This window comes from Marmota flaviventris, chromosome 9, assembly GCF_047511675.1.
Source record: "Marmota flaviventris isolate mMarFla1 chromosome 9, mMarFla1.hap1, whole genome shotgun sequence".
In the NCBI taxonomy this organism is placed as follows: Eukaryota; Metazoa; Chordata; class Mammalia; order Rodentia; family Sciuridae; genus Marmota; species Marmota flaviventris.
Genome location: NC_092506.1, coordinates 73,504,855 through 73,527,675, shown reverse-complemented (window position 1 = coordinate 73,527,675; position 22,821 = coordinate 73,504,855). Strand labels below are relative to the sequence as shown.

General features: G+C 35.7%; 1 long non-coding RNA gene across 1 annotated transcript in view; it reads right to left on the bottom strand.

Moving 5' to 3' along the window:
* The window catches only part of LOC139706897 (uncharacterized), a 52,711-nt gene that overhangs the window by 1,245 nt on the left and 28,645 nt on the right, over nucleotides 1-22,821 (bottom strand). Inside the window, exon 3 of the long non-coding RNA XR_011708585.1 lies at nucleotides 1,417-1,483. This is a non-coding gene — a long non-coding RNA (uncharacterized lncRNA). The remainder of the gene's footprint in view (nucleotides 1-1,416; nucleotides 1,484-22,821) is intronic.

Genomic DNA, 22,821 nt, shown 5'->3' with positions numbered 1-22,821 from the left:
CTATAAGACAATTGTTATTCATTTAGACTGTGGTATGAAAATATAGAGAATTTATTATTTCTTAGTGCATAACTATAAACTATGAAAAGTCTCAGGGATACTTTGAGAGAAAGACCACACAGCCTCTGAGTGTGTGTGTGTGTGTGTGTGTGTAGGGATGGGGGTGGGAGGATTCTATAGAGAAACCTATCCCTAGGGCTTCCTTAGATCCCAATAATTTCCTAACACCAGATTATCTCCCTGTCAATAATTCCTTCACATATATATATATATTTACTTGTGGGCCTCTGAGTTTTTGTTCCTTATAACTAAAACAAAAGCCAATAAACAAAATAATTAGAAAAATGATGAAAATATTTTCGTCTAAATTAACTTTCTAAAGTAGAAAAATGATGTTCTGTCATAGTATATAGTAGAAACACACATATACTAGTATCCTGAACAAAGTTACATATTTATCCCCTGCCACCACCCCCACCACCACCACCACACACACACAAAAGAACATTTACTCCCTAGGGCTCTCTCCAGACTTCAATTTTACTCTTCCACCAAAATAACTATTATGAATGTGAAAAAGGCAAAATCCTTCCAAGATTTGAGGTTGTGCTCAGTGAGGCCATGGTGGGGCAGCCCTCCTTTCCCTTTCACTGCATTTGGCGTTTATTATGCTTCCTGTAGGTATATTTCTTAGCCTGAATCATCAGGGCAGCATTTTGTTTAGCCACAGATGGGCTTCTGGAAAAATCCCTATCTAGAGAAGAAAATACTTGTCTATGTCATCTTAGAAGTTAACATATTTGCCACAATGAAGTATAGCTAAAAGGGTATGAGAAGTATTTCCAAAAATTCTTTCCTTGAAAACACAGTCTGAGAGATGCTATGTGACAGAAGGTTCCAAGATCAAATATGTTTGGGAGATGTTGCCTTCTGTATCTGCTTCTCAGAGTTCTAATGCACACAAGCATGCTAAAAGTCTCCTTTGCTGGCTCCTCATCTGCACCAGATTTCAAAATTTGAAGTGCCTCAGTGCTTGACTTTGGGCCTTAGCTCCTTTCTCCACTCTCCCAAGGTGATCTCCACTTCCATGACTTGAAATGCCATCTGTATGTTAATGCCTTTCCCACCTTATATCTCAACCTTTCTCCTAAGCTCCAGATTTTCTCTGTCTCTGTCTTTCCTTCACCCCCAAATATGCCACGATAACATCTTATTCTTTACTGTAGTCTCTAAGATCAAACCTCTTCATGGATATTTCCCCTCAGTTACTCAGTTCTAGTCACTGAGGTTCCTTTCTGTCTCCAAAATGCCATGCTGTTTCCTGCTAGGTCTTCTATTATTCCTTCTGTTTGCTGAATTTCCCACTTCCAGTTACTCCTTTTATCACTTATAAAGGTATTCACAGTCCATACTCACTATTTGAAATGATCTTGCTTGTTTGCTCAGGGTTTTGTTTTTTTGTTTGTTTGTTTGTGAATCTCACCTAGAAAAGGAATTTACTGAGGTCAGGAAAAGGATCTTATCTATTCTGTTCACTCTTTGCAGTGATTTTCTTAGTTCCTAGAGTAGTGCCTGACACATAATAGGTGCCCAATAAACATTTGTTGAATTCATGAAAAGCCTTTAGAAATTATGCAGTGTAGAAAACTATAAAATTTAGTTTAACCCAACATTCCTCAAATTTATTTGATCACAGAATCCTACATGCCATTGTAAACAATCTTTGTAATCCCAGGAATCATTTCCCAGTATACACTGTGATTCATGCTGAATTAACATTAGTTTTTTTTTGTTGTTGTTGTTTGTTTGTTTGTTTTGTGTGGTGTGTGTGTGTGTGTGTGTGTGTGTGTGTGTGTGATGCTGAGGATCAAACTCAGGGCCATGAGCATGCCAAGCAAGCACTCTACCACTAAGTCACATGCACAACCCAACATTAGTATTTTAAAGGGCTGATGTTTGAAATCCAGTGTTTTTAAACATCAAAACTTGAAAATCTCTTGTAAGCCAACATTTGGACTGTTCTTTTTAAGTCCACAATATTTTATTAGGAAGAGTGTTCATTTCAAAAGTAAGTTCTTCGATATTTTCTCCTTTAAAGTCTGGGTTCAAAAATTGAGATAGTCACTCAAAATCATAGGACTCTCTGAGTGTTGATACATGAAGTGTTGGTGGGAGAGAAGGAGGAGTCCAGACAGGATATAACAAAATTAGGGGATGTGGTTGACTAAGGGTAAATGAGCTTAGTGCCCAGTAAAGCTTTCCTGCTTCAAATGGAATTTTTAGAAACAGAAACCTGCAGTTGGAAAGTTGGCTATTTTTATACTATGTGTGTTTCCCATAACTATTCTATTTTCCCTCATATTTGGTAAAGCTGTTCTTGAAAATGCCAGCCTGTCTCAGTCATGCCAAATTTGCCAACAGAAAACATTTTTGTCACTAAAAATTTTAAAGGAGAACAATACAGCCTTGGAGGAGAGGTAACTAGTGATGTAGTGACATAGAGAATCTGGGAAAGTGCCCAAGATAGAAATGAAAGACAAGTCATAGAGTCAGAGGGAATGGGGTGCCTCTTCTAACTTGGAGACACTCAAGACTGATTTAGTTCAGCTCTGATCTGTTAAAATTTGGGAGGATTTCACATTGAGTCTTAATTAGTTAAAGCTAATTCTTTATAAAGACACACATACACATTATTAAGCTATAAAAAACAAGTTGGTAAAGAAATTGTCTAGTTGCATGAAAAGCCCTAAATGAAATTAGATAAAGAGAATTTGAGAAAGTCCTCAATGATTTGAAATGTATAAGAAGTTTTATGTATGTGCAATAAGCTCTGAGTTTGAATCTTAGTGTTTCTCAATTCATGATTGCATTAAGTTTGGCATCTGCTATTGACCTTTGGCCGAGTTTCTTGTCTTATTCTCAGAGAGATTATTGGGGAGGGTATTTTAGTCATAAAGTTAACTGAAACTCAGATTGCATAGCCCAGATATAGGGGCTTCAGATTAGGGGGGTGGAACACAGTGTTTGGTAAAGGGCTGGCTCTGAGGCTGCTAGCTTCTAATCCTGAAAGATTGTTAAGACATTTGTGGTTGTTCTTCATTAGGTGGGAAACCTGGTCTTAGAGATTTAGGGTTCTCCAGAGTGAGAGAGGGGTAGGGAAGGTGAGAGTGAGAGATTTTAAAGAATTGGCTCATGTGATTATTAAGACTGGCAAGTCCAAAATCTGAAGAGCTGATATACCAGTTTGAGTCCTGAAGCTGGAAACAGCTATAAAACCAGAAAGAACTGATGTTTCAATTTGAAAATTGTCAGGCACAATAATTCTGGGACAGTCAGCCTTTGTTTCATTCAGGCCTGTAGTTGATTGGATAAAGCTTAACCATATAATAGAAGATTATTTGCTGTACTCTATTGATTTAAATGTTAATCTCATCAAAAACACCTTCATGGACATACCCATAATAATGTTTGACCAAATATCTGGGCACCCAATGACACAATCAAGTTGACACATAAAATTAACCATCACAGATAGAAAGTGATGTGAACTACTTGATTTCTATCCAGAGAAATGAACTGGCCCCCAAAACATGGTAACAGGTTGGATATAAGGAAGAGGAGAGTCAGGCCCTATACTAGGCATGGCCACTGGATTACATGATAATGACACTTAAAATTTCATTAAGTTCTTTTCTATATTGTGTTTCCCATCTGTTATCTTTAAACCTTAGTGTTATGAGTTAAACTGTATCTTCCTAAAAAAAATACATGTTAAGAGTCTTAAACTAATCATTCAGAATATGACCTTATTTAAAGATAGGATCTTCACAAAATTAAGTTAAAATGAGGTCATTAGGATAGGCTCTATTCTAATATGGCTGGTGTCCTTATGAAAGGGACAACTTAGACACAGAAATATGAATAGAAGAAAGATGGCATTAAGAGATACAGAAGAGGGCTGGGGATGTGGTTCAAGCGGTAGCGCACTCGCCTGGCATGCGTGCGGCCCAGGTTCGATCCTCAGCACCACATACAAACAAAGATGTTGTGTCCGCCGAAAATAAATATTAAAAAATTTAAAAAAAAAGAGAGATACAGAAGAATACAGACATCTATATGTTAAAGAGAACGGTCTAGAACAGATCCTTCTCTCAGCCTCAGAAGAAAACAACCCTGCTGACACCTTGATTTTGGACTTATAGCCTCCAGCACTGTGAGATGATATATTTTTGTTGTTTATGTCATTCATAATGGTATTTTGTTGTAACAGGCCTAGGAAACTAATACACTTAGTAAAGTTTATTATATCTGATAGCCTATGTTGACCATACTTGGAAGAATGAAGAAAGGATATAATGTGCATCCAGGGAATGAAACCTAGGGAAGAGGGAACAGTAGCACAGAGCAGAGATCATGAAATTGCAGAAGCAATTGGGGAAGAAGTCTAGGATGCTGAGTAGTGATCTAAAGAGTCTCAATCGAAGTACTGAGGGTGATACCACTTTGTATACCAAAAACTGTTTTAACTAAGTGTAGTTGTCACTATGACTGTTGATAATATCATACCAAAAAAGAAAATTAAATTAAAAATGTGTTGGTTACTGACTAGTAAAACCACTGATACAGCTAGTTCATAGTGATCATTCCTGTGTTTGATCAGCTGAGAAACATTAATGGGGTTTATATTAACTTTAAAATGTTAAAAATTAAAAGACTTATACTAACATTGACAATGTTGAAAAGTAAAGGGTATATATTAACTTTGAATATGTTAAAGATTAAAGAGACAATCTTTTATTTCATCTGCATCAATAATTGAGGCACAAACATCTTGATAGGGGTGTGTGTGGGAGCAGCAGCAACAATAGCATCTTGCCTGGCATTTATATCTCTCTGTTTGAATGCCACCATACAGGCATGTCAGCTCATTGTTTCCTGAACCCCTTCCATTGATACGTTGCTATAGATATAGATAACGGGTACCAAATGATCATAAGAATGAAAAGAGGAAGGATAAACAGAAGAAAAGGAGGAAAGGAGGAAGGTGGGATCTTCCCCAGATCCAAGTTCCAATCCATTTGAAAGAATCATAATATTTGGCTCTAGATAATGCTATTTCTAAAATAGATAAATATTTATAATATTTGCCAAACATTGTGGTTAAATTATTAGGATGGGCTAAAGATATTATTTAATAGTAATCTACAAAAATTAATGCTTCTTTAGTGTCCTTATTCATGGTTTACTTCTAAAATCTTTGAATTAACATCCTATTTCAGAAAATGTAATGAAGACTCCTTGGAGGTATAGAAACTAGGTAGAAGGAAAAGAAATATGATGATAGTATGTTTATATCTTTAATAACGAGTAATACTAATAAAATAATGGTAACTATTCCTTTATTCTGAGGATTTCCATTTTAAAGGCTTACTTTTATTCATTTTCCTTGCTTAGTGACTTATTAATTACCATTTTCTAGGGCTATGTGCATGACTTGAATTCTATTAAATACCAAATGATTTCCCACATATTCTAAGTTTGGAATCTCTTAATACATAGAAATTACTCTTCTCTAAAATAATGATATTGTAACAATGTCAGGAATCCAAAATGAATGTCATTGTCCTTCTTCTTTATTGATGCCTCTATTCCCAGATACAGGTAAAAAAGAAAATGATAATGCATAACTGGCTATAGCTTTTCTGGGGCAAAGGATAAGGGGTTAGATTGAGTATCCTCCTAAGTTAGGGATATGTTAATATGTATACAAGAAAAGTATTTGGTGTTATTTCCAAGGAAATGTTTGATAGGCTTTTTCCTGGCTTGAAATGGTCTATGTATGGTAATATTGTCTTTATGTCTTCAAATGTTCTGTAAAACAGACTGATATCCACTGTGCTTTGTGAAATGATTTTTGTAAAGAAGGTCCTAAAGGAAATGAACAGCTGGAACAAAGATTTTGGGAATATTTCAACCAACTCTGATGTAATGCCTCTTGCAGGAAAACCTCAGGACTTCAGGGGGCACTTGTTTGTAGTTCCACTACATGACAGTTTTGGGCAAGTGGACACAAGTGGACATAATTATGCAGTCTGTTCTACATCATTAGTGAGAGTAAATGCCTCTGCCAGGTTTCTTTTCTTTTTTTTAAGTTGTAGATGGACACAATACCTCTATTTTATTTTTTTATGTGGTGCCGAGGATCGAACCCAGTGCCTCATGCATGCTAGGAAAGCACTCTACCACTGAACCACAACCCCAGCCCTCTCTGCCAGGTTTCTGCCAACACTGTTTCTAGCCAGACATCCATTAGTAAACATTGCAGTCTTAAAATACTAGTTGGCTTCTGTGACTGGGTTGTCTGCATAGTGGAAACCAGGTCCAGATTTTTAAAAGTATCATCATTGGCAAGCATAGAAATGCTGTTGTCCAAGGGAGATAGTTATTAATTTGGGATAGCTAAAGTGGAGTTTTAGTAAAGTTCTTTTCAATTTCTTACTTAGAAAATTTTAAATGTCCTTCATTGAAAATATAAGTTTTTATTGTTCTGCGATAATGCCAAGTAGGTAACTGGCTCCCTATAATTCTGCCTTGCTCAGTATTGCTATTTTACTTTCTTCATAGAGACCAGAACGAATTAAAATACTATCTCTCAGCCAGGCCCAGTGGCACACACCTGTAAACCCAGCCACTCAGGAGGCTTAGGCAGGAGGATAATAAGTTCAAAGCCATCTTAGCAACTTAGTGAGACCCTAAGCAACTCGGTGAGAGCCTGTCTCAAAAACTATAAAAAATAAAAAAGGGCTGGGGATGTGGCTCAATGGCTAAACGCCCCTGGGTTCAACCCCCAGTACCAAAAAAAGAAACAAAACAAATACTTTCTCTCTTCCACTTGAATATTTGACCTTTCCAAGTGGATATTCTAACAAATTGAAAAGATTCAATTGAAATGCTCATTGAAAATAATTATAGTGTCTGACATTCTTGAAAATGATAATCTCCTCCCCAATATTATGTATAACTAGAATATGCTAATCAAAACATTTTTTAAATGAAATCCTTTTAGTCACAAGACACTTAATTTTTTTGTATATATGTGCTACTGAGGATCAAACACATAACCTCTAGTATGCTAGGCAAGTGCTCCACCAATGAGCTGTACCCCTGACCCCAAAATTTCACAATTTAAAAAACATGTTACCCTGTGTTCTCCCTTCTGATCCTTGACAGCCCAATGAAGTGGAAAGGGAATGCAATACAGAAAACTGAAACTCAGAAAGATTAAGAAGTTGGCCAAGGCACTAGGAAATTGGTCTACCTTCAGGATCAGCATGTAGGTTTGTGATAATATTTTCTTAGTATTTGATGTTGAAGGAGGAGAAATTGCTAGTTAGGTGGGAGAGTTCCAAACACAAGCTCCCAAGGTTTCACCTGGCTCTGAGCTCTCCAGGCTGGCCAGAACTCCTGAGTGATAACTTACCTACAACAGAAGGCACTTAACCTAAAAAGATAACTTTCTACATGCAGGTAGTAAGAAATCAGAGTCTTATCAGAATGCCAATGTGATAAGATGTTTTTGAGACTTTTTCATATTTCATATATTTGACATGGTTACAAACCTCATTGCCCTCCCAAGTGAGGAATAACGAATAAATGAAGATGGTAAATTACAAAGATCAGTTTAGAAGCAATGACACTCTTGGTAGAAGAGTGTCATTATTATTTATACTTATAAATAATAAAGCATTGAACTTGTCATGTCTCCTTCCCTGGAAGAGCCCGGAGGAGAACGTTCTCAAATTCCTTTCTTTCACATTCATCTCAACAGCCTTGCTGAGAATTGCCTAGACAGGAATAACCATCCCTATTTTACCTATGGAAAAAGCTGAGAATTCAGACAGTTGACTGACCAACTCAAGATCACAGAGTGAGTTTTTAAGAGACACTAACACAAGAGCTCACTTCTCCACAGTTTGATTACCACAGGAAGTTCCTTGCTTGAGGTAACCAAAGGAAAATATATGGGAGAATTGGGACATTTATGACATGCTTATCAAATATGCAAGTGATTAAGGGGTGAGTGCTGGTCTTAACTCTATCCCTAACTAGTTATTAGATTTAGACAAGTTACTTAACCCCCTCAACCCCTGTCTCAATATCCTTTATGCAAAAATGAGGCTGTCGATCTAAATCAGGTTTTTCAAACTTTCTTTTTCTTATTTAAGGAAATTGTAATGTTCTACACATTTATTCAAAGAACATCTTAACATTATAAATTTAATTGATAAAAGCTGAGCTGCATACAATTCTAACCTCCTGCTTAGCTCCCTCCACTTTCTATTGGGCTCCTTGGACACAGTCTAAAAACCAAAGCATTAAGTAATCTGAAAGCTTCAATAGTTTTATGATTGGAAGCAACTAACTTTCTAGACTTCTACCTGTTCATGTCCTCTACAGTATCCTGTAGCATAAAAGAGCCCTAATCTTGAAGTCAGAAGAGATAGCAGTGGACCCCTGCTCCACCAATCAATTGTTTATGTCACCCTGAGTTGCTTCACCTCTCTAAGACTCTATTTTCTTATATACCAAAAGATGGTAGTAACCCTTCTTAGGTAAGAGTGCCTTGTAAACTGCAAAAGAATAAATAAATGTACGATGAATGTCATTAGGATTATCTCCTGTGCACAACACCGTCTCTGTGGGGAGATGACTTTATCCTTAGAGTGACTCAGAATAACAATATGGTTGAGCTGCTCTTTGGCAAGCTTGCCTAAGAGTAGAGATGATAGCTATCACATTTGGGCTTCATCTTTCCTGTGAGCTGAAAGCCAAGTCAGTACAGAGGATTCGAACTGTTAACACAGCAAACAATTGAGCCAAGGAGAGACCTTCCTTAAGTTTAAAGGGAAGAATTGTCCCCAAATTATGACCTTGATAATAATGACCCAGCTACATTTCTCCCTCTGCATAAAGCCAAGTCTGAATAATAATTACTGCTATATATTGAGTACTAAACTAAATGCTAGACACTTTTTTATACAAATTATGTCATTTAAACAAGGATCATTTTGTAATGATGTTTTCTCTATTTTATAGTAACAAATGAACTATAAAATAGAATATTGGTGCTACTTTGTAGCTTAGAAAGTGTAGGTATTAATTATTTGAGGTGCATACAGTTGGTAAATGAAAGAACCTGAATTCTGAGTTCAAAACTCTGAACTAATTAGTTCTGCATTTCCCAGTTGGAAGAAATTATTTTCCTCACTCAGTATGAGAACAAAAAGTCTCATTCCTCTTTTACTTTGCAATGCCTTAGCCCCATCTCTCCCTTTAATAATTCTTCCTCCATTCAAAAATTCTTCATTCATCTTCATAAAACTCAGAGGTGGAAAGTACCTATTAATCACTGATGCCCTCACCACCAAACACACCCTCCACATGCTTATCTTCCACAGCATGGTTTCCACTCAGAGAGTCTCAGAAAATGAAGCCAAATCTTTTCCCTTGTGGAGTGAGTCCTGTAACTAATTCATCTCCATCAATAAGATTTTCCTCTTATGCTTATCCTCCTCTTCAGTTTTGCATTTTATCCAATTCTTTCTCTTTGTGGGCCACATGCCTCAGCTCTTTAGACCACATTGCCTAAGCCTGTCCAGGCTCTCAGCAGTGATTTTGATGAGCTGCCTCTTCCCCTCACACCATGACCAGATAACTTTTTTACTAGCATCTGGAAGATGCTTTCCACAGAGGACAGAGGTAGAGGTGAGCTGTGGGGGGATACTGGAGTAGTGAGGAGGAAGAGGTGTGAGCATGATGCTTGAACCCTGCTTAGTCAGCAAACCTGGGAATCAATTTGGCTTGGACATTTCTCTTAGGTAGCCCCTCCACTGGCAGCAGAGGCATTTGCTGTCTAGCTAGGCATGATTTCACAAGGTTGTTGTGCCAAGCCCTAAAGTTGGTGCCAGGAATCACAGAAATAAATGGAATGCATCATTATAAGGGAAGACATCTGATACAGGAGAAGGCATGTCAGCGTTAGGATTTGAAAAATCTAGTTTAAATCATTGCTGTACTTTTTACATAGCTATAGGGGTTTGGCAAGTCATTTAACATCCCAATATTCAGCTTACTAATTTTTAAAATCAGGAAATAATACCTATCATAGGTATTTCTATAAGGATTATAGACAATGGTGTGGTGCATAGTAGGCATTCAATCAATGAGATATTATTTCTCAAAGCTCTAATTCTAAACCACTTGCCTTAATCACTCTTTGACAATATGTGTCCTATCTGGAGTTTCTAGGCAAATATCTTACCTCTTATTTCCCATTCTTACTATGCTGCAAACTAACCTATAGTCTCATATTTTAGCTTCATTTGCAGCAATAGTATCCATTCAGTTTCCCACTGCCTAGAAAGCAGAACTCAGGTATTAGCTTTCATATTTAAATCAACATTAATTTTGTATTTCTATTTTTACTTTGCCATGAACTTCACTACCAACATTCTGAAATAGATGTAGATACTAATCTCTTTGCCATTTTTATAGGCTTTATGTGAATGCTGACAGTTTCCCAACCATATCATGTGTATGAGTACTGGCAATAATCAATATATAAACAAAACCCAACTTAAGCAAAACATTTAATTAAATTCACTCTCTACAAGTGAATGCATATGATTATTCTCAGTCAAAGGATACTGCTTGTTTCTTAGATGACTGAAATCTACTCATTTAACAAATACTTATTGAGAGTCTACAAGTACAAAAGACCTTGTAGGTACTGGGATACACTGATTAACATGGCAGACATGGGATCATTGAAACAAATCCCCTTTTTCATGTAGCATATATTGCAGTGAGAAATATAATAAACAAGTAAACATATAAAGAAGATAAGTTAAATTAGGTATTGTGATGCATTCCTGTAATCCTAACTACTTGGGAGACTGACGCAAAAAGATTGAAAGTTTAAGGTCACTCTAGACAACTTAGTGAAACCTTGTCTCAAAACAAAATTTAGAAAAAGAAGGAAGTAATTTAAGACAATGATTTCATCAAAGAAAACAAAACAAAGTGATATAGTGACTAGAAAGGGTATTTTACTTATTTTAGTTAATAGTAAGTAGAGAGTGTATTTTTATTTTTGCCTTAATGTAAAAATAAAATAGATGAATATAATTTTAAAAAACATACCTAATTTAAAAAATTAGGAGAGTAGAGGAAGGCTCATTTGAGAAGATAATTACTGAGCTGAGACCCAAATTATGAGGATAGAAATATGAGATGGCCTGGGGAAAACCATATCAAATAGAGAGAACTGTAATCCACAGGACCTGAGTGCAGAGGAGCTTGGAATAGGAGGAAAATGCAATGCGGTCCAGGTGAGTTAACAATAGGATGAAGAGAGAGGGGGTGAGATTGTAGAGATAGTAAGAGACAGATCATATAGCATCTTTCTGGATCTAGCAAAATTGTTGGTTATGTTTAAGTTATAGGTGAGACCATAGATGGGGTTGCATTAGGCAAAGGAGAGATATGAACTATTTATGTTTTTAAAAGATGGCTTTATTACTGGATAGGGAATGGAGCATGGAGGGGCAACAGTGAAAACAGGAGTCTTTTACAGAAGCCCAGGTGAATGATAGTGGTGACTTGAAGTAATATGAAAACAGTGGAGATGATGAAATTCAAGACTTATTTTGGAGAAGCAGCTTCCAGGATTTGATGATGAATTGGATTTGGGGAGCAAGGTAAAGAGGAATCTAGACTAAGTCCTAATTCTTAACTTGAACTCCTGTGGATATGGTGGTACTATTTATGAAGATAGGAATGACAGGATTAGCATATTTTGGGAGTTGAGTTTTGGTTTGGACATGTTAAATATGGTAGAACTAAGGGACAGTCATGTGGGATATCTCAAAGGCCAACTTGCTTGGCTATTATGGAATGCTTCCATTTTCCTCTCTCATACCATACATCTAACTAGTTGGGTAGGTTAAGGATCTACAAAAAAAAAAAAAAAAAAAAAAAAAGGAGCAAACAAGCATGCCAGTCTAGGTGCCTTTGTAACTTACTTGCAGCTTTCCCTGGGAGCTGATTCTTGAACTCATGGAATCATGATGGGCACTCCTTGGACATCAATACTGTCCAATGGTTAATAATGGAAGTAGTTTCTAAGAACAGAGTTATATATTTGGCCAAAACACATTCCCAACTACATTTTCTACTTCACATACAGACAGAATATAGCACAGTATAGAGAACTAATACAATCTAGGTGGAAATATTTCCTAGACATAGACCCTTCCACTTCAGAATCTGGTTCATAGATTTATAGCCTGTAGATAGAGAGTATCTTAAAGAATAATTGGTTTAGTCCTTGATCTCAGGTACACAAAATATAAAAAGCAGTAAGGCAACAAAGGCCTAGAAGAATCACACTGCTTTTTCATTTAATAGGGCTTTTGGTCTTGGAGAACTAGCCTTTTCCTAAACATTCTTTAAGCATTCGGGTTCCTCAAAAATCTCTTTTCAGCTAAAAATTAAGTATAAATGAAATCAATTTAATAGACAAAACTTATTACAACAATTTATAATGTATCTAGATAATTGTATTTATGTTAATGTGACCAGTGTATTTATAAAACAAAACACCAAATGGAGCTGGATACAGTGGCACACACCTGTAATCCCAGCTACTCAGAAGGCTGAGGCAGAATAATTGCAAGTTCTAGGCCAGACTAGGCAACTTTGTGAAATCTTGTCTCAAAATAAAATAACAAGGGCTGGGGTTATAACTCTGGTAGAATGATTGCTTAGCATGTATGGGGCCCTGGGTTTAATCCCAGTACCATTAAATAAACAAACAAACAAATAAACAAACAAGCAAGCAAGCAAGCAAAGAACAAAAACACCAAATATCAGGACTTAGAAGAAAGTCTAGGGCTGGGGTTGTGGCTCAGTGGTAGAGAGCTTGTCTAGCACGCATAAGGCACTGGGTTCCCTCCCCAGCACCACATAAAAAAAATTAAATAAACAAAATAAAGGTATTGGCTGGGTGCAGTGGTGCACGCCTATAATCACAGAGTCTTGTGAGGACCACATGTTCAAAGCCAGCCTCAGCAAAAGTGAGATGCTAAGCAACTCAGTAAGACCCTGTCTCCAAATACAATACAAAATAGGGCTGGGATGTGGCTCACTGATTGAGTGTACCTGAGTTCAATCCTCAATACCCCCAAATAATAATAAAGATATTGTGTCCATCTGCAACTAAAAATACTTTTAAAAAGAAGAAAGTCTATTCATAAAGGAAATATTAAAAATTTATTTTAAAATTATTATTTTAAAAACCTTAAATTCACAGAGTATCTTATATGAGGCCTTTGTTGGGGAATATTTTTGTCTATTAAAGCCAAAAGGCCTAAAGAAAACAATTAAAATCTCATTTGAAGTAAAAGTAATTTAACTTGTTTTGTTGTGGAAATTTTCTTTTATAGAAAGATTTATAGAAGCCAGGTGCAATGGTGCACAACTGTAATCCCAGTGATTTAGGAAGTTGACACAGGAGGACTGCAAGTTTAAGGGTAGCCTCAGCAACTTAGTGAGGTTCTAAGCAATTTAGCGAGACCCTATCTCCAAAACAAAAGACATTTTTATAGAAATCTATAATTATATGATTTTTGAAATTAAGAATACTGCAAGCAAAACATTATTTTCTATACATATGAGTATCCAAAATGCTGAGTTTAAATTCTATTTTGTTTGGTTTCAAGAATGGGGGTGAGAGTGGAGGTGGGCAGAGGAGAGAATAGATACAAGTAAAAAAAAAAAAATATATATATATATATATATATAAAGTAAGAGGAGAAAAGAACAATTGATAAAGGAGAGAGAGGGGAGACAAAAGATAATTTCAGAAAGTACATTCCAGCTTTCCAAAAGATTATTAAATAGACAATAAACTAAAAATTTAAATCTAAGCCGGGCACACACCTGTAATCCTAGTGACTCTGGAGGCTGAGGCAGTAGGATAGCTAGTTTAAAGCCAGCCTCAGCAATTTAGGAAGGCCATAAGCAACTCAGTGAGACCCAGTCTCAAAATAAAACATAAAAAAGGTCTGGAGATGTGGCTGACCTGATAAATAAAAAAGTCCAAGACTTGGGAACTAAGGAATTATATTTTTAACAAACCTCTTGATGATTCATATCATCAGAGAAATTGTGGAAATACTGATATATACTATCAGGGTTTGTTATAAATAAAATTCAAAATAAAATGATTATTTTAATAATTTAATCTTCAATGTGTACAACTTTGTTATGCTCCCAGTTAAATTATCCAGTTAAATATTTTAACTGAAATTTACACCAAATATTTAAATTTTAGTGCATTTGTCTTTTTCCCTGTAGATTCTACAAAACAGTCAAACTTCATTCTCAGTGAATAAAAAAGAATTTTTTTTGGCTTTAACTGATTTAGTATCAGAAGAATAAGAGCCAAGAATATTATAAATCACTTTGGTAATATACATGCTACATAAATGTTTATTATAATAATTATTAACTATAATAATTATAATAATAATGGTCTATAACTACAAGACTTGACTTGTGAGTTAACCAGCTAGCTGCATTTTCATACACTGTTTGACTCTTTCTAACCTTTATGGAGACAATGCTTAGTATTATGTCAAAAAAGTCCCAAAAGTCCCTTATTGACTGAATACAAATTGTTCTCTATTCTTTCCTTTTTTTAAGATGGACCTCTAGCTAAATGCACACTTTAGATTATGTTTTGCAGTTTGTTTACATACCTTTGCAATTTTAAGTATTTGACATTCGATAGACATATTATGTTTCATTTGAAAATGATACTGTGAATGGTGATTATTCTATTTGTGTGTTGTATATGGCAGAGATGCAGAGGAGTGATAAAATAAAGGGGAAAGGAAAGGAAAAGGATTGTAGAAATCAGTGTTAACACCCACGGCTTTTTTTTTTTTTTTTTTTTTTTTAAAGAATGACTATTCAACAAGGAACATTTACTGTGCTCCTAGGAACCATCTACTGTCCTAATGTCCTGAACATAGTGAACTTCTTTTGGTTCACGTGGTTTTGGTTTTGCTCCTGAGCCGTATGATTAGTGAGACACATGACAATTGTTGGTGACTAGTCCACACTTTTCTGTTAAAAAGAGCAAGGCAGTTCTGGGTTGCCCTGGGCCACAACTACCACACAGTGGTTGATGCTGTTTCAGAACTGCACATGATTCTCCTGTGTTTATGCCTATCTCATATCAATGCAACACACACAAAAAACTAATTGTTGAGGTTTGGGTTGTGACTTAGTGGTAAAGTGCTTGTCTCACATGTGTGAGGCATTGGATTCAATTCTCAGCACTGCATATAAATAAATGAGTAAAATAAAGGTCCATCAACAACTAAAACAAATTAAAAAAACAAAACAACAATGACAAAAAAACAGATTGTTTATCTTGCTGTCATCCACTAGAGTTAGTCTGAATTGAATATGTTATAGGGCTGTTAAACCATATATATTATACAATCTACCTTGAATCTAGATTGTACCATCATGTATTTGTTTATATGATGCTTTCAGATTATTTTTTGTTTCCTACTAAAATTATCTTTTTTCTTTATCCACTACACTTCTACATTATTTTTCCCATAACATAGTGCCTAAGATAAAACTATACAACTGGAGATTATCAGATGTTGGTCATATTGAATAAATAAATTTGTTACTGCCTCATAGGACCTTGTTGGTGGCCATTTGCCTTCACTTGACATGTGTGACACTGATAAAAATTTCTATAATTGAGAATTTGACATGTAGTTTTTTTTGAAGTTCTAAACTCCTAGCCATGTGACAATCTAATCATGGTCACTAATAATAATAAATTATATTCCTAATGATTTAGATTTGCTTGTTTTTTTCTCATTCTAGAAAAATTAGACAACATAGAAAGTATACAAGAGTTTGGAATAAAGAATTTGGCCAGTCACAGTGGCACACACCTATCATCTCAGCAACTCAAGGGATTGAGGAAGGACTATCCCAAGTTCAAAACCAGCCTAAGCAACTTAGCAAGAACTCGTCTCAAATTAAAAAACAAAAATACTGATACAGCTGAGTGATAGAGCATTTCTTTCTAATAAATAAGTGTATATATAGAATATACACACTTTCATTGTGTGTATATTCTATATAATTGATATGCATTTGAATTTATTTTCCTTGTAATTCTTTTTCCATTTCATGTTAACATTTTGATATGTAGTCTTTCAAACTTGCTTTTAAGCACATATACATTTTTCCATAAAAATGGGAATGCACATTTATATTCTTTAGTAATTGACTTTATAAGCATAATAGCTCTTATAAAGATGGTTACTTTTGATTTCATGCATGGCTGATGAGGACAAAGTATAGAGATGGAGGGCAATGTTTTAAAAGAAATAACTTCTGATCAGGATCTTGGAATTATTCTTCAGTTTCAGAGCAAGTTGATTCTGTTTTACATTTTGGTATACATCTTTTCCAGAGTATAGATAATATCCTATATATCAGTACTTCTCAGACTTAGGATTCTGAGAATTATGTTAAAAATGTAGAAAATCCCCAGCCTAAACCTCAGAGACTTGGATTTCCTAGGTAACCAGGCATTTGCCTTGACTAATTAGCATTCATTTCAACTCTACTTCCCATTTCCATGAGATCTCACTTTTGAGGAATCAGTCCCAGGAAGACTCACCTAGGTCAGGCTTTACATTTCATTATTTGGGGGCTCTTTTTCTGAACTTTCAATCTAAAGCAGTGATGCGATGACAAGATTTAACTTAGATGATGACAGTGCCCGCATGCAGATTATATCATTCCTGCAGTATAATTTTTGTTGTGGTCCCTTTAAAGATTCCTTCACCCAGTCTCTTGTTAATTCTGCAAATCCTTGATGTCCTTCCAGTGGGTTCCTTTTTATCCTAAGACAGCCCAAATTGGCTTGTGTTGCTTGAAATCCATAACTATAACCAATACAGTAGACCTACATGAGGGTCTAAGAACCCACATTAAACTAATTCTCCAAATGATTCTGATGCAGGTGTGATCTTTGAGAAATCCAATTTTGTGTCTTTAGTATTCTATATAGCTCCTGGTGTCATGGTTTTTATGCAGAAGGCACTTGATAAATTCTTACTTGATGAGTGAGTGGATAAATTCCTTATAAAGTAGTGTGACCTCAGGTCTATTAATGTTAGACTTTTGTCAAATGAAGGACTATTGATTCTCAAAGTTTCTGGTTAATTACATTTGTATGGTTTACTTCATTATAGTTTTAAACCACAATGTAGTTTAGGAAAGACTGTAATTGGCAAGAATTCATGTTAGAATCTTGACTATAATGAAGAAATGAGATTTTCATAGGTGTGGCCATAGGTTTTTGTTTAGCTTTTGCATTTGTTTTTGTTTTTTTATTTCTAGATGATGGTACAAATATTGAAATATTTGTGCATTTCTTCAGTATCTTATGTACAAAAAAATAAATCTAAGCAGACAGCTAATTAAACTTTTTTTTCTTGCTTAAGTAGGTTGAAAAGTATGTCAGCAAGTAATGGAATTTTTCATGACTTTGACCTTGGTGGTGACTTCTTTAAAAGTTAGAGCAAGGACTATGCTATGATTATTTTTCTTTATAGAACTTCTCTATTCATGATTTCCTCAGTGTTCTAAGAAGTCTTTATAAATAATGTTGAAATATTTTCATCAGAATTTCCTGTCATATAAAATAGAGTCATCTTATTATTCATACAACCTCAAGAAATGTGGGTACCTCCATGTAACCCAAAGACCTAGACTTAGTTGACATTAACCTATCTCTGGATATATCTACCACGATTCCCCACCACTACTAAAGCCTCAAGCTTTTTTTTTTTTTTCCCCAGTACTGGAGATTGAACCCAGGAATACTCTACCACTAGCTACATCCTCAGCCCTTTTTTATTTTCAGACAGGATCTTCCTAAATTACTGGCCTTGAACTTGAAATCCTCCTGCCTCAGCTTCCCAAGTTTGGGGAAGTTCCCAGTCTTTCTGGACTTCATATTTTTAACTTGTAAAATAGACTGGTTATTTCCTAACATGATTTCCAACTTTGACACTCTGTGATTATATGATCTGTGTATCCTGAAGTCAACTTCCCTCAGCAATCTCTCTTATTTGGGCCATTGAGAAACAGCATTGCATTGCTTGCTTTATTATAAGTGGTTTCTTCATCTCTGAGTCATTCTTACTGAAAACACTTTCAAAGAGCCTTCAGCATTGCTGTATATTTAGTGGAGAACAATTTGGAGAATTGCCCATTCAATATTTACTTTTATAGTTTCTTGTGGAATTCTCTACTCCATGAGGGCTGAGATATTTCATGTAACTTCTTAAAGATATCCTTCTCAAAGAATTTGGAACCTATCTGGATAGTCAGACTGACTTGGTTACATTTCGGCAAATTTTATGACTCAGATGATGGACTAATGGCCTACCTGGTATTAAAGTCATCTGGAGGTCGTTTATAATATATGATAGCTTTTCTTTATCCCTTTATGACAAAGATAGTTTTGCTTAAAGAAAGAAAGAAACATAAGGGCTGGAATTATATTACCAACTGTAGAATGTTAGAACAGGAAAGAAATTTGTTGTGGAGGCCTCAGGGACTGCCTGGAATGGTATAGTGGGGAAAAAAACTCCATTTAGATAGGACCCTGAATTCTCATTACAGCTTAAACCATTTCAATGATGAGCAAATCTACTTTTGTCCATTTTACATGCTAATCTTCTGAATTACTATAAAAGATGTTCTTCTAAATAAAATTTTGACCAACCAATATACTCCAAGTCCTCATGTATAGATAAAGAGGCTCAAGAAGTTAAGTGATTTGTTTTTGAGACAGGTCATGGAACATCTCTTGGCTTGGCTCTTAATTTTCAAAAAAGGATTTTCAGGAAAAGAAAAGGGACAGACAGAACTTAAGGTTTAGATGGAAAACCTTCAGTAATAGAATGCTTACCTTTTTGTATTTACAAAGCACTAGTATATACATATTATTTTATCTTCACAATAGATTTGTGAAGTAAGCAATGCAGATATCATTAACCCCCAATTAAAAGCAAGGAAACTGTCCCTGGGCAAGGTTAAGCATCGAAGCTGTCACAGCCTAAACTAGAACTCAAATCTTCGGACCTTGAACCCATACTTATTATGTTACAACACAGTGCAGACTACAGACATATGACAAATAATTGTGTTCACATATCTTGGAGACATGAGTTGATAGTGGGTAGAAGATTCACACACATTCTGGAGCCTGAGGATATGATTTGGCAACTATGTGCATTTCCCTGAAGTCATCCTCTGCTGTATATTGCTCACAGTCTGAATCATGCACATTGTTCCCATTGGGAGAACATTTGAACTGTACTCTGCCATTTTCTATTTTTAGCAACATCAATTTGCTAATTGTGCAGACCAAATTATCTTATTAGATCATAAGGAAACCTGCCTTTTGGTTTTGTCAGGCTTTTGTTCCTGCTGGTTAAAAATCTTTTGGTACTCCTTATAAGAATTTACTTAGCCAAAATGTTTAATGTATAAGAAAGCTTGAAGATAAATTTTATACTGTGCTAAAGCCTATATTTTTTTTCATTTTCTTCTGTCCTCCCATTCTTGACTCTTATTTGCCTCCCTAATAATTATTAATTATTAAAAATATAAAATATCTTTTAAGGGTAATAATCAAACTTTAAAAAGATTAATTTAGCTGGGTATGATGACATAAACCTGTAATCCCAGTGACTCAGGCAGCTGAGGCAGGAGGATTGAGAGTTCAAGGCCAGCCTTAGCAAATTAGTTAGGCCTTAGGCAATTTCGTGAGACCCTGTCTCAAAATAAAAAATAAAAAGGACTAGGGACTTAACTCAGTTGTAGGGTACCCTTGGGTTCAATCCCCACTTTAAAAAAAGAAAGACTTGGGGCTGGGGATGTGGCTCAAGTGGTAATGCGCTTGCCTGGCATGTGCGGGGTGCTGGGTTCGATCCTCAGCACCACATAAAATAAAATAAAGATGTTTTGTCCACCGAAAACTGAAAAATAAATATTAAAAAATATTCTTTCTCTCTCTCTCTCTCTCTCCCTCTCTCTCTAAAAAAAAGAAAAGAAAGAAAGACTTTAAATTATAACCTCACAACATAAGATTCAATATGCAATAACAGATTGAAATATTTTAGAGATTAGATTGTGAAAATGAGGAAATATTTGAAAACTATGCTTTCTGGGAGAACAGTTTTATGGTACTTTTCCATGTAATGAATAAACCAGTTTAAAGCTTGAAGATGAAAGTCACATGGTTGACCTTTCTTGGTACTCTAAGAAAATGCCATAGGCTCCTTAAAGGTATACAATTAATGAACTGTATAAAACACAGAGAAATCACTTAAACTTCCCAGAACAAAACCCAGAATCTCCAGTTAGGCCATCTTGGGAGAATATAAACATATCATTTGAGAAATCCCTACTGTATTCATAAACTAGGATTAATCAACAAGTTTGAAGAAGCTGTCTAGATGACTGGCTTCTAACAGGCTAGATGGAATTAAGATATTCAGGGTAAAAAACAGAAAAGGAAGATGATCAGGGAGATAAGTTCATAACCTTCTATTTACTCTGCCCAAGAGAACAACATATTAAGATTCTAATGGTTCCTTCTGTCTTTTGGGATGAGGATCACATGAGAAAGACAAAACCACAAATAATTATGCCCTAAACAAGATCTGATTCATTTCTCTGTCACAAAAATGGAGTCAGGAAGTAAGCAGTCCAGGATTCAGATGAGAGTTCTGCAATCATTAAAGACATACACTTTCTACCCTATTGCTCTTCCACCCTTAGTACCTTCTACCTGATATCCCAGAATCATTGTTCATGCTTCAGCTATCTGCTAAGCTCAAATTTAGTCTATCAGTCATTCATCCCAATTCAGCAGGATTAGGCTCTTTCCAGCCCAAATGAAGGAGACAGAGATGAAGGCAGCTTGATCTCCCTAAAAGAAGTCTTCCAGGAAATCCCAAAGAACAATTTTGTTACTCTCTCATTGACTAGAATTTAGTTATATACCTAGTGCTGACACACCTTACAGAAAGGGAACTTTTTTTTCCCCTTTCTTTTTGAGTGGCCATAAGCTCAGCTAAAATTAAGGTGCCATTGCTAAGTAAAGTCAGGGAAATGGATATTTTGAGATTGTATCTGACACAACCTTTTTTCACCATCATTTTGGTTAGCAGTTACTAACCACTTGAACTTATACTGCACAAGTTTGCTTGAATCCCCTTCCCCAGTATGAAATCAAATGTAAACAAATAGCTACTGCTTCCCATCTAGTGAAAGAGAGGTGAATTTTTTCCCTGTACAGCTTATTGGCAAATACATTTTAAGATGTTATTCAGTGGGGTTGGAGTTGTGCTCTGTTGGGAGTCTCCCTGAGAACTCCCCGGGCCTTTCAAACATGGCAGTGGGCATATTGCCAGTGGGCAGCTAGAACTCCCTGGGCCTTTCAGATAAGGAGCCCCTAATGCAACATGGCGGCAGGCAAGTTGCCAGTGGGCGGATAACAAGTTGTTTTGAAGATTTTCTAATTGGTCCTCCTGTCTTCCGTGATCGTGGACAGCTCGTGCCCCCCATGAATCTTATGCAGGGTGGACATGCGTAAACAGTAGGTGATGACCTGACCTTTACTATGATTGGCCCCGGGAGCTTCCTGGTTTAAGATAACTGACTCTCACTTTCTATATAAGCTAGCATCAGCTTTCAGTAAAGTGCTTCATCTTTATCACTGCTATCTGTGTGTGTGTTTTAATCTCCGACGATGAACCTTAGCCTTTCATGCTCAGTGGTAGAGTGCTTACCTAGCATGCACAAGACACTGGGTTCGATCCTCAGCACCACATAAATGTAAAATAAAGATATTGTGTCCACCTAAAACTTAAGAATAATTTTTTTTTAAAAAAGATGTTATTCAGTACTGTATGCAGATTGCTCCTTGTAGAACTTTTAAAATTCTATAGCATCACCACTGTATCTCTAAATATATAAACCTTAATGTTAATGTTTCTTGAAATGACAAATTGGCCAAATAAGCATTTCAAAACTAGTATGAACCTGTGTGTACCATGAGATTTTTCTGAGGGAATAAAACTGTCCAAGCAGTTCAAATGTAAACAAAGAAACATCTCCAAACATCCTGTAATTTGTTTTATAGCAAGGATCATAGAATTGTAGTTGAAGCCAGAAAAAATATGAACAAATTTGAGTCTTCATTTCAGAAAGATTCATGGGAGGAGCTAGGATTGCGGCTTAGTGGTAGAGCGTTTGCCTAGCACGTATGAGGCACTGGGTTCAATTCTCAGCACCACATACAAATAAATAAATTAAATTAAACATTTCATTAACAACTAATAAAAATATTTTTAAAAAGATTCATGGGAGAGTCAAATCTAAATGCAATGGTTTAAAAATATTAAAGCAAGAACAAAAGGTTGGATGCAACTGAACTATGCAATCAATTGCTATAAAGTTTTTAGATGAAGTAAAGAAAGTATTGCAGCTATCTCAATGAATCTATTTTAAAGCATCAGCTCACAAAATTTATTTGTTAATTTCACTAGCATGTTACTGGCTCTAGATTAATCAACACTGGTCAGACAAATATTTATTAAGTATCCACCATTTCAGGCATTGTGTGAAGAAAGG